The sequence below is a fragment of the Tenrec ecaudatus genome, chromosome 16 (genome assembly GCF_050624435.1).
Source record: "Tenrec ecaudatus isolate mTenEca1 chromosome 16, mTenEca1.hap1, whole genome shotgun sequence".
NCBI lineage: Eukaryota > Metazoa > Chordata > Mammalia > Afrosoricida > Tenrecidae > Tenrec > Tenrec ecaudatus.
The window spans coordinates 101,993,131-102,005,347 of record NC_134545.1 but is presented as its reverse complement, the minus strand read 5'-3'; positions in this window follow the sequence as shown (position 1 = coordinate 102,005,347).

The window sequence follows — 12,217 nt, the reverse complement described above, 5'->3', positions numbered from 1 at the left end:
TGATCCTCAACCATCAGACAATCGACGCCGTACCAGGCAGTGCTTCGCTGTGCACAAGCAGCCTCGGTAGGCAGCTACCGTTTGTGGGTTGTGGCTGAACTTTTGCCAGTTCAGCTTTTTACAGGTGGACATCTTATTGGCAGCCATCATCAGCAGGGCAATCCAATTTTTCTGTCACCATTAGATTCTCTTGTGCCTCTTTCCTCCTGCCCCTGGTGGTGACATTTTCCCCTATAGACATATTTCCTATAAAACTTTGGTTTTCTATATGCCTGTCTTCTTAGATAAGTGAGGCCATACAATATTTTTCCCTTTCTGCCTGACTTACTCCACTCAGCATGATGTCTTCCAGGTCCCGCCATCCTGTTCTAGAGCCCCCAATAAGGTGATCTTTTAATTTTTTTTAAAAAATGCGGCTCAACTATTTTTTTCCCTTCGAGGACCTCACTCGGTTTCCACAGTGGCTGCCCCATTTTGCATTCTCACGAGTGATGGGCAAGGGCCCCGATTCCCCCCATGTTTAGGCCAATGTTTGTGGATCTCTGCGTCTCCTTTTACTTTCCTTTGCGTTTTCATCTGAGCCGTCCTACTGGGAGTGAAAAGGTCTCTTACTGGGGTCTTTATTTGATTCCCTCTGATGGCTGATGATGCTGAAAGCATTTTTTCATGTGTTTGTGGCCGTACCAAGGTTCTCTTTGGTAAAAATGACTATTCAAATTCTTTGCCCATTTTGTGATTGGGTATTTGTCCTTTTCTTGTTAAACTATCAAACATTCAGTTACAACAAAAAGACAAAAATGGGTAAAGTACTTGAACATATATATACACATGTATATATATATACACACACACACATACATACACACATACACATATACATCCAGCAAGAACTAATAACATATGTGTGTGTGTGTGTATATATTTCAGTTATAGACCCTCAGCCAGTAGCTTGACTTTTCACCTTTTTGGTAAAATCTTTTGATGTTCTTAATTTTCATGATGCTTTGTCATTGTATTAGATCAGGGTCAGCAAACTGCGGTGTGAGAGATACATGCAGCGCCCTCTGTACATACATGAGGCTCTGAAGTAGAATTGAATCATATTCAGACAATTGTCATTTCATTTGTTTGTAAAAATATGCTTATTACTCTTGAATCATTTCCATGTTGTTGGGAGGGACAGAATTGGCTCTTCCATTTCAAAGTTCATTGATCTCTGTATTAGATAATCCCATGTTAAAAGCCTGGTCCGACAGCAGTGTCCCTGCTTGTCGTTCTAAGAATTCTATAGTTTTAGTTTGCGCTTATGGGCCCTTAATCCACTTGAGTCTGTTTTGATGTCTGGTATCGGGCACGGGGCCTGTTTCATTAAATCCAGGCTCCCCAGCACCATTTACCAAAGAGAGACTTCCTTCCCCAATGAATGGACTTAGTGCCCTTGTCAAAAATCAGTTGACCCTGGATGTGTGCGCTTATTTCTAAACTCTCAATTCTGTTCCATCGCTCGATGTATCTGTTGTTACACCAGTATCAGGCTGTTTTGATGACCCCAGCTGTGTTTAAACAACAGCAAAGCAAACCTCCTGCCATCAAATCAATTCCAACTCATAGCAGCCCTATAGGACAGAGCAGAACTCTTCCTTAGGGTTCCTGAGGCTGTAAATCTTTATGGGAGGAGCTAACCTAGCCTCCCTCTTAGGTTGCTGCTGGTGGGTTTGAACTGCCAACCATGCAGTTAGTTAGCAACCTAACACATACTTCACTGCTCTAGCAGGGCTCCTAATAGTATTTTCTTTTTTTAAAAATTTAACTCATTTTATCGGGGGCTCATACAACTCTCAGCGCAATCCATATGTGCATCCATTGTGCCAAGCACATTTGTAAATCTGTTGCCATCATCATTCTCCAAACATTTGCTTTCCACTTGAGCCCTTGGAATCAGCTCCTCATTTTGACCCCTCCCTCCCTGCTCCCCCTCCCTCATCAACCCTTGATAATTTATAAGTTATTGTTATTTTGTCATATCTCACACTGCCCGATGTCTCCCTTCACCCACTTTACTGTTGTCCATCCCCCAGGGAGGAGGTTAGGAGGTCATATGCAGATCCTTGTAATTGGTTCCCCCTTTCTACCCCACTTTCCCTTCACCCTCCAGGTATTGCCACACTCACCACTGGTTCTGAAGGGATCATCCTCCCTGGACTCCTTGTGTTTCTAGTTCCCATCTGCACCACTGTACATCCTCTGGTTTAGCCAGCTTTGTAAGGTAGAATTGGGATCATGATAGAGTGGGTGGGGTGGGGAAGAAGCATTTAAGAACTAGAGGAAAGTTGTGTGTTTCATCGATGCTACACTGCACCCTGAGTGACTTGTCTTATAGGTTTAGTATTAAGGTAGCAGATGGACACTGGGCCTCCACTCAAGCACTCCCTCAATGCAAGAATATTTTGTTCTATTAAATGGACATTCCATGATACCCACCTTCCTGACACAATCGCTGAGGACAAATGTGTGCATAAGCAAGTGTGGTGAAGAAGGTTGATGGTGCCCAGCTATCGAGAGATATAGCATCTGGGGTCTTAAAGATTTGAAGGTAAACAAGTGGCCATCTAGCCCAGAAGCAACAAGACCCACATGGAAGAAGCACACCTGCCTGTGTGATCACGAGGTGTCAAAGGGATCAGGTATCAAGCACCAAAGAACAAAAAAATCGTATCATTGTGAATGAGGGGGAGTGCTGGGTGGGAACCAAGGCCCATCTGTAGGCAACTGGACATCCCTTTGCAGAGGGGTAGTGGGGAGGAGACGAGGCACCTAATAGTATTTTCAAATCAAGCATCATGAGACCTCTTCCAACACTGTTTTTAGATACCTGGGGCCTCTTGCCACTCTCTATAAAGTTGAGGACTGTTTTTTCTCTTTCTTTAAAGCAGACTGGGAATTTTGATTGGGACTGCATAGACTCTCTAGATTGCACTGGGCGGTCCTGACATCTTAGCTGGGCCCAGTCTTCCCATCCATGAACATGGAACATCTCTCCATGGATTTAACGTTTCTTTCATCTCACTCAGCCGTGTCTTACACTTAACCATGTAAGCTCTTGGTGTCTCTGCTTAGATTTATGCCAAGATATTTTATTCTCTGAGATTCTAGTGTAAAACGGGACTGTTTGTCACTGTGTTTCTTGAGGGGACTTGAAATGAAAGCAGCGGAACCATTTTTAGAAGGTCAGTTTTTAAAAGATGTTTTTAATGTGCCAGGCTTTGGATTAGCAGCCAAACATGAAGGTTATTTCTTTATACCCAGCTCTAATTCTGAAGCTGCTGAGGGCTACCCGTCCTATTTAGAGCTGAGAATTTCACAGGAGGTAAACGGCATCTGGGCATCACTTACCTCCTTTGATGTTTAACACAATTTACAATGAAAGCTTTGGGAGACATTTAAAACCATGCAAGGTCCTAAATCATTAAAGGAATGTGATGCTAGACTTAAAAAATGATAATTGAATGCATTCAACAATAAAGCTGCCAAATATTAGTGGCCTGCTTGCTAGAGGCTCTTTTGGAGAAACTGAGCTAGATTAAAAAAAAATTGAAAGTATATGGAAGAACTTCTTATGTAAGGAATTGTGATAACACATGAAACATAGATTGATGCAGGTAACAATAACAAATAAAGACAAAATAGTTAACAACAGCAAACGAACTAGATTTTCAGAACCTGACCCTAGTGGACACTTGGCTCGGGTGTGCCTGGCCTCTGCCTCCAGTTCCTCTGGGCCCCCCTGACCCCCGTTTTCACAGAGCGACTTAGAGCGCACCCTGCCTGGAAGAGGCTCAAGTTGTATGTGTTCTCCCGACTTCCAGGATCCCTAGTTGGGCAGTGGGTTAAAGGTCGGGCAGCTAACCAGAAGGTCAGCAGTTTGAGCCACCAGGTGCTCCGTAGGGGAAAGACGGGGCAGTATGCTTCTGTTGAGACTGATGGCCGGGGAAACCCTCTGGGTCAGTTCTGCTCTGTCCCTTAGATCGCTACGAGTAAGAAGCGACTTGATGGCAGTAGGTGTGGTTTGAGGTATCTTGTTTTAGTTTTGAAATAAACTTTTACTATCAAAACCATAAGAAATATAGGAAAGCACACAGAATAGGATACTAAAGCCCCATCTAGACATGTTCTCTTTTCTATTTTTAAAACAAATTCCAGTCATAAACAAATCCCATCATAATTATAGAAGCCACGGATTTTTTAAAAGCACAACCATGATACCATTATCTAACTATCCTTTTGTACCATCATTAATATGTAGGAGCGAGAAAAGTTTCCACTTTTCTCATGAATGGTCTGTGTTCTTTTTGAAAGGATTTTTGTGTGTTTGATTGAGGAGCCGATAAATAGCACATTGTAACAGTTTGACATCTTTTTGGAGCCTGTCCTTATCTGCAAGGTTTTTCTTCATCTCTTTTGTTCTCTCAGATTACGTTTGCATCAGGATCAGTTCCTGGATTTGAGTGTACATTGTGCTTCGGCTCATCATTGTGACTATCCCTCTCGACGCTCATCTTGTCTCAAGCTTTGTCCCGTGGGAGCGTCTTCACGCTGCCTTCTTCGCTCTTTGATAGGATCCTAATAATCTCTGACCGTTTCTATGAGTCTATCTTGCTTCTGTGGGCATAAGACGTTCCAGGTACATGCTCGGCTCCAGTCCAGAAGTCAGCCGTTATTTCAAGGATGTGGTAGGTAGAGACCAGAATCTGGGCACCGGTGGTGTTCTTTCCTAACGAGTGATCATTCTCTCTACATCTTTCAGTGGGTAGAGCCAGGACATTAAAAAAAAAAAAGAAGAAGAAAAAAGAAAAAGAAAGCACATCATCACGAATTTATACTGATTCCTTCCATTCAAGTTCAGGGTGAGAGAGGTTTTACCTACATTCTTTAAATTTCATTTCTATCTTCACTTTTCATGCCAAGAATACGGAATTGCTAATCAATATGCTGATTTTTTTACTACTTTAGTGGTAAAAAGCCACTATCAACTAGGTTCCTTAGGAAGAGCTAATTGTGAATATTTTGAGTTTTTATATGGTCGTAATAGTATAACTGAAGCCTTTATTCTTTAATGACAGTTTGGACATAAGATGTTTGACATGTATTTTCCCCTTTGAGTATTACATTAAATATGCTATTCTCTTTTCCCCTGGAATAAAGCATCGCCATCAAACAGACTGATGATAATCTTAATTTTCATTTTATACGTTACTTGGACGACCTGCCTAGATGACCAAAGGATTTCCCACTTCTTTTACTTATCGCTCAGAAGTTTCTCAAGACTGCATTTTAGTGTTGGCTTTTCTGGACTGATTTATTTTTCTTTAAGGTCTCTAGCATATCCTTCCAATATGTAGTTTTCAGGCACATTTTATTTCAAGAACGTTTTCTTGAATTCAGGTGTTTTGTCCTTGAGTGGTTCCAGCTTTGATTTCTTCTCTGTGGCCAGCACCTCTTATACATGTGTTGCTTCCCTCCTTCCAAATCAGAGGGCTGTCACGTTCAAACATCCCCTCGAATCCCCTTGCTTTTTAAATTTAGAAACGTTTTTGTCTTTTGCCCTCATCCCTCTTATGGAATTATATATTGCGTTCATTTATGCCTGGAGACCTTAGAATTTGGTCTTCCTTTCTGAAGTGATTTATTTCTTTTAATGAATTTTCTCTGAACCTAATTTCAGTAACGTGAGAAGTTTGACATAATTTTCTTTTATATTTTTATCGTTGTCTTTATTTCTCCTAGACCCTTTCCAAGTTTTAGTTGTATTTCTTATCAATTTTGTGGGCATAGCTTGCTGGCATACTACTTAATATACTTATGATGATTACTTATCCCCCTACTTTACTCTCTTTTTGAAGTGACAGTTTTGTATTAAGGCTTTGAGCCAGTTCATTCTGGGTCAGGCAGGGCCAAGGGGGAAGTGACACTGGAAAGGACCTGAGGCTACGGACTTTGGGTGAACTAGGGTAATAACGGGAATGGGAAAGGTCACGGCTTACAGCTCTGCTGGATACTTAGTCTCTCTCTGAGAGCAGCGTAAGCTTCACAAAGCAACCACATCTCCTACCTACAGAGTGGGGACAACGACACAAAGATGGCACTGACCATGCCACTTGCAATGTGTGTTCTTTCCCTCAATGTGGCCGATGATCCAATCCCCAGAAAGGACTCATTCCCAAGTCTCCCCTTCCAGGGCTTTGGCGTGAGATTCCCTGGTTCTTGTTATCATTCCTACTCGCATTGGTTTGAACAGTTCAAGTCTCTCTGGCTTTGCTTCGTTGGCCATGACTTGACCAATTTGAATTGATTCGAAGGCTTGCTTTTTTGGAACTCAAGTAAAATCGTATTTCATCGGTCATGATTTTTCTTCATTTTTTAAGTGGGAGGGAGGAACCCCGGCGACGTACGCGGTTACGATCTGGGTTGCTAGATTCAAGGGCAGTGGTTTGAAACCACCAGCCTCTTCACGGGAGAAAGACGGGGCTTTCTGGTCCCATAAAAGGTTACAAGTCTCTGAATCTCCCAGGGGTAGGTCTACCCTGTGGTCCTACAGGGTCGCTATGAAGTGTCGCCCACTGGATGGCAGTGAGTTTAGTTTTGGGGTCTTAGATGAGAAGAGTTAGAGCATCATTTGTAGCCTCATCATCATAGAGCGACCGCTTCTGTTTTGTTTTCTCCTCATAGAAGTAAGAAGAAAGTCTATAGGGTGTTATATTTCTGAGCACTGCCCACATGTGACCTGGGTGTCGTTTTCTCTCTTTCTTTGCTGTCCCTGACTGCTCAGTGTGGGTTCTGCGCTCGGCACTTTCCTCAGCGAAGAGGTTTCTCTTGGAAGGAAACGATGCCCCGTGTGTTCGGGGAGCTCACACGGCACAGGTCGAGACAGCCCTTCCCCTTTGCAGGACCCCCGTCCTCACCTGAGCTCGCGGTGGGCAAAAACCTCTCTCCAGCCTAGCTGTTCTTTTCAGTGGGCCAGCGTGCTTGTGGTACTGATCTGTTGGGGATTTGGGAGCTCTCTTGTTCTCGCAACTCTTGGCTGCCCCGCAGCGTCCTTTGCCTTTCCCTACCCAGATGCTATGTAGATCGTGTAGCTGTTCGAGATTTAATTGTGTTTGGAGTTTCGGGAGATGTCTGTCACAGTGTTTTGACAGATGTGGCCCATGGGTTTTGATGGTGCCATCTTACTTGCTCTAACTGTAATTATGGGGAGAGTTGGAAAGATTTTTTTTTAAATCCCCCAAACTATGCTGCTCTGACTGCATACTCTCGGCATTCCCTCCCCATGTAACTATTAATAACATCCCTTTACTCTCAGAAGTGAAGATTGGATGATAAATTACGCGGCCACCCTCCTGATCCCCAACTCAGAAACCCAAACAACTCCGAAAACCAGATTTCCTAACTCATTCAAGGCAAATCCAAACCTGATCTGAATTCATGTGGCAGGAAAAAAACCTGATGGAACCTGCCTGAAGCCATTTAAAATCCTTTTTGGGTCCCATTTATAAATACTCATACATTTTCTTATAGAAACATCCATGTCTTTAATTTTGAAATGTGGTTCCGGGCCCAGTTACATAGCGTACAGTAGATGAACCACATGGCCATTTTCAAATATGAAAATCTATGAATTCTGAAATGTATTTGGTAACAGGCCTATGAAGGGCCTTCCCTCCCCTCCCTTCCCTCCCTCCCCTCTCTCCCCTTCCTCCCCTCCCTCCCTCTCCTCCCTCCCCTCCATTTCCCTGCCATTTGACATGTGTCTCAAGCCAACCGAATGCTCCTGAGGTCCCGGGGGCTGTCCTTGTGTCTAAGTCAAATTTTCTCTATTGCTTTAGCAGCAAAGGAGGAGTTCTGTTTTCCGCCCCCACCCCACCCCCCCAAAAAAAAGAAAAGGAAAAAAAAAACCAACTTAGCGCCATCAAGACAATTCCAACTCACAGCGACCCTGGAGCACAAGGCAGGACTGCTCCTGTGGGTTTCCGAGACGGTAACTTCACAGGGCAGCAAAAAGACTCATCCTTCGCCTAAGGTGAAGCTGCTAGTCTTGAACTGCTGACCTTGTAGGGTTAACAGCCCACCACCAGCGCTCTCAAAACACGCATGTAGATGCTCGTGGTTTCCTCCGATGCCACGTTGGCAAAGAGGTTCTGCTGATTGCCACACAACCTCAGGGAATAAGAGGCGCACTGACTGTGCACCCAGGACTGGATCAGAAAGCGCATAAAGATTGTGGTTGTTGTTGTTAGGTGTCATCCAGTTGGCTCCGACCCATGCGTAGCGACTGTGCACAGCAGAGGGAACCACTGCGCGGTCCTGCGCCTCCTCAGGACCGTTCCTCTGCCGGAGCCCATGGATGCAGCCAGCGTGCCAAGCCATCTGGTTGTGGGCCTCCCTCTTTATTTTCGCTGCCCCTTACTTTACCAAGCACGATGCCCTTCTCCAGGGCCTGGTCTCTCCTGACAACTGGTCCAAGTCTGTCTGGCCATCCTGCCTCTCAGGAGTCCTCTGGCCTCCCTTCTTCCAGCGCAGGTCGGTTTGTCCTGTCAGCAGTCCAGCCTGCTTTCAGTCGTCTTCTCCAGCACCACACCTGCCCTGCATCGGGCCGGCTGCACAATGCCTTCTTCACTGTCTGGCTCTCCCAGCCTTTGAGGCCATGGAGAATCCAAGGAACTGAAGGCACCGTCCCCGCCTTTGAAAGGTCCCAGTGTACACTCTGCTAAGAACGTCAAGGTCGTTGGTTGAGGCCCTCCAGTAGTGCTACAGATGGGAGGCCTGGCTATTTGCTCCCGTCAGATGACCGCCAAGGAAAGCAACCAGAATCAACGTGATGACAACTGGTTTGCCTTTTTGTTCCGCCTCCCCCTTGGGGAACACATTACAGGGTCAGCCCATGCACTTTCTTCTCGGTCCCCCCACCTCCACCAGGTCCTTCCCTCTACAGCAGATGGTGCTGGTAGGTGTCATTGAGTTGGTTGGGACCCATAGTGAACCTGGGCACAACACGGAGCCCTGACCGGCCCTGCATCCTCCGCATGGCTGTTCTTGTGTTTGAGTCCAGGCTGCAGGCACGGGCCCCTCCATCTCATCGAGGGCCTACCTCTTTTTCGTGGCCCTTCTACTTTCCCAAGCATGCGTCCTCAGGGACACCTAAAAGCCCTAGGGGGGGGGCAGCACCAGAAAAGAAAAGATCGTCGGTGGCATCTTAGGGAAAAGCCAAATGGTTGGAAGGACATTATCTTTCAGCAGAGAGTCACTGAAGGTCCCGGCAGGGACCACTGAGCAACCAGAACCAACCCCTGCCCTTTGTAGAGCCGAACCTGTCCTATGGGGAGTCAGAATCCCCGCCACTCAAAAAATTAAAAAAACCCAGACAAAACAAACCCCATGGGTCCTGTGAGTTAGAGATGTGGAGAACAAAGAGACAGGACGGGACCAGTGTGGGGGTGCCAGGCGAGGGGTGTCATTTAAAATCAGGCCGTCTGAGATGGCATCACGGAAAATGGCACTTGATGGAAGAAGTTAGGAGGAGCGAGCCAGGCAAGCAGCTGGAGGGAGAGCATGACCAGAGAGGGGCAGGCAGCCCAAAGCTCCGAGTCCAGTCTGCGGATGGACAGGAGGGTCACGGTGGGCCCAGGGGTGGGGACCTGGGGAAGGATGGAAGGATGGAGAACAGCCGGTGAGGGGAGAGAGGCTCTAAGGCGAGTCAGGTGGAGGCCAGGTAAGGGTGAGCGAGGGATGACTTGGGCTCTTCACCTGGGTGAGGGGCAGGGGTGGCAGGCGACTGGAGAGTTCTTGAGCGGAGCCATGCCACCGCCCCTGGGGCCATGTGCACAGAACAGCCAGAAGGGGCCGGCCAAAGCAGGGAGACCGCTGGGTCCTGGGTGGTGGGCTGGAAGTAGGTGGTGGTGGTGGTGGGTGGCCCTTGTGTAGGGCCACTTTTGCTTCACCCCCTCCTGGACGCTCAGCGATGCCAGCCAGTTCCTGGCAATTTGAAATGTGCTATGTTTATGATAATGAGGGGGTGCTGGAGGTTTATGGGCGTCCTTTGTTTGATGTAGTGATTTATGAAACAATGGCACCATTTCACACCTTTCATCTGAAGGTTTTGAAGAGGATGACACATTTTCAGCTCCTAGGAAGCCAATTCATTAACCTGATGCCACCCTCCCTTTCCAGAGAGCCGCCTATGAGACTCCCATTTCAAAACTGACTTCACTGAGGCCCCAGGCTGCCCTGGGCGTCCTCCTCCGCTCTCGCTCCCATCTGCACTGCAGGAGCAGGGTCTTGATTTCAGAAGAGCCTCCTCCAACACTTCCTTCACTTTTGGAACTGACATGTAAGAAGCAGCATACATGATTTATTCTAGAATCTTCCCAGAGGGGAAATGGACCGGGATTCTAAATGGGGACTTGGCCTTCCTTCCCGGCTGCCTTTGGGGAGGTAGGTTCCAGAAACCTTGTACAGTGGAGCTACTTCAGATGTGCCTGTGACCTGCGAAAATGTCACTCTGTGCCTGGTGAGGAAGGTGGACTCCAAGGCAGGAGGGCAGGGGATGCACCCTGGGAATAGGTGTCATGGAGGGGTGTTCTGGTTCACAGTTCTGTGTGACACTTGCTCAGGAACATCTGCCAGAGTGACACACAATATTGCTGGCTGGTCCCAGTCCCAGCTGCACGCATCTCGTCTCTCTGAATGTGATTCTTGGGCTACGGGGTCTGCACCTTGGATTCCGGTAGGCAGGCCAGCATACTTCATCTGGAGCTCACACGGAGAAAGAGTCATTGATTCCAGCTCCGAGGGCGAGCGAGTGGAGGAGTGGATCTCCCTGTGCTTCTTGGGTGAAGGGGTCTAGGTTTTCCCTGTGGGGGCATGAGACCCTGCTGTATTTTATATAAGCCACGTAAGGCATTTTCAGGTCCCTGGGTGGTACAAACGATTGAGTACTCCATTACCATTAATCACATCCATCATGTTGATTATCACTTATGGTGACTGGCTAGGACAGGGTAGAACTGTCCCGGTCGTTTCTGAGACTGTAACTCTTAACGGGAGTAGAAAGCCTCCTTTTTCTGAGGCGCAGTTGGTGGGTTTGAACTGCTGACTCTTCAGTTAGCAGTCCAATGCATAACCACTACCCTCCTAGGGCTCACCAGAAGGTTGGCAGGTCGATCCCATCCAGAGCTGCCTCAAAGACAGGTTTGTTGGCAATATGCTCCCTGAAGGTCACAACCTGGACAACCCCATGGGGCCATTCTAAGCGGCCTGTCTGTGGTTGCCATGAGAACGAACCACAATGGTAATACCAAGGCCTTCTCAAGGCCAGTTGGCTTCATGCTATTTTCAATTGCCCTTGTTGACCATAGACCTGAACTATCTTTGTGTGTCCCTCCCTTCCTGCATCTCTGCCATGGGAGTCACCCCAGTGCATCTAAGAGGCAGTGGGACTTCCAACAGCATAAGCCATTGATTGTGGGTGAAGAGGAGTCATGCACACCTGTTCCCAAGAGGCGGGGGGCCTACATCGGTGTCCCTCCAGGGCCATGTCCACCTGCTGCGCTGAGGATGAGTGCTCGTCTGGGGACGCAGGAACTGAGGGTCACCAGGAGTTCCCTGATTTGGGGGCAGATTTAATTAATACCCCCCTCTTTACCAAGCATGAGAAATCGCTCTCTCTAGCCCCTCTCTGTTCCTAACCCTTTCTTGGTGGAGGAAGAAGAGAGGCTGTGCCCATCACATAGACGTATGTGTCTTTTCTGATCCGTTTTGGTTTCCGCAGCAGGCCAGCTGGCTGTTTGGGGTGTGGGGGAGAGCTGCGAGCACATTGCCCATGTTGGCCTGAACCCCATCGCTCTGCCAAGGACTCAGAAGAGGCAGCATCTGCATGCACGGCTGTCATGGGCATTCAGGCTCTTGGCTAACGAGATAAAGGGCAAAAGCAGAATGTTCTCGTGCCAAGAGAAGGAAGACATCAGAGCCAAGAAGATCAAACCAAGGCTGCTGAGAGCCGCTAAATGGTGCCCATTAACCTCTGTCAAGGCTGGAGTCCTGGGGTGGGACACTGGCCAGGGGCTCGTCTTGAATGAAAAAGAAGGTCGGGCCATTTCCATGCAGCCAGAAGATAGAGGGCACAGGGCTCTGCAGCTCATGGAAGAGGCAAGGCAATCCCATTCCT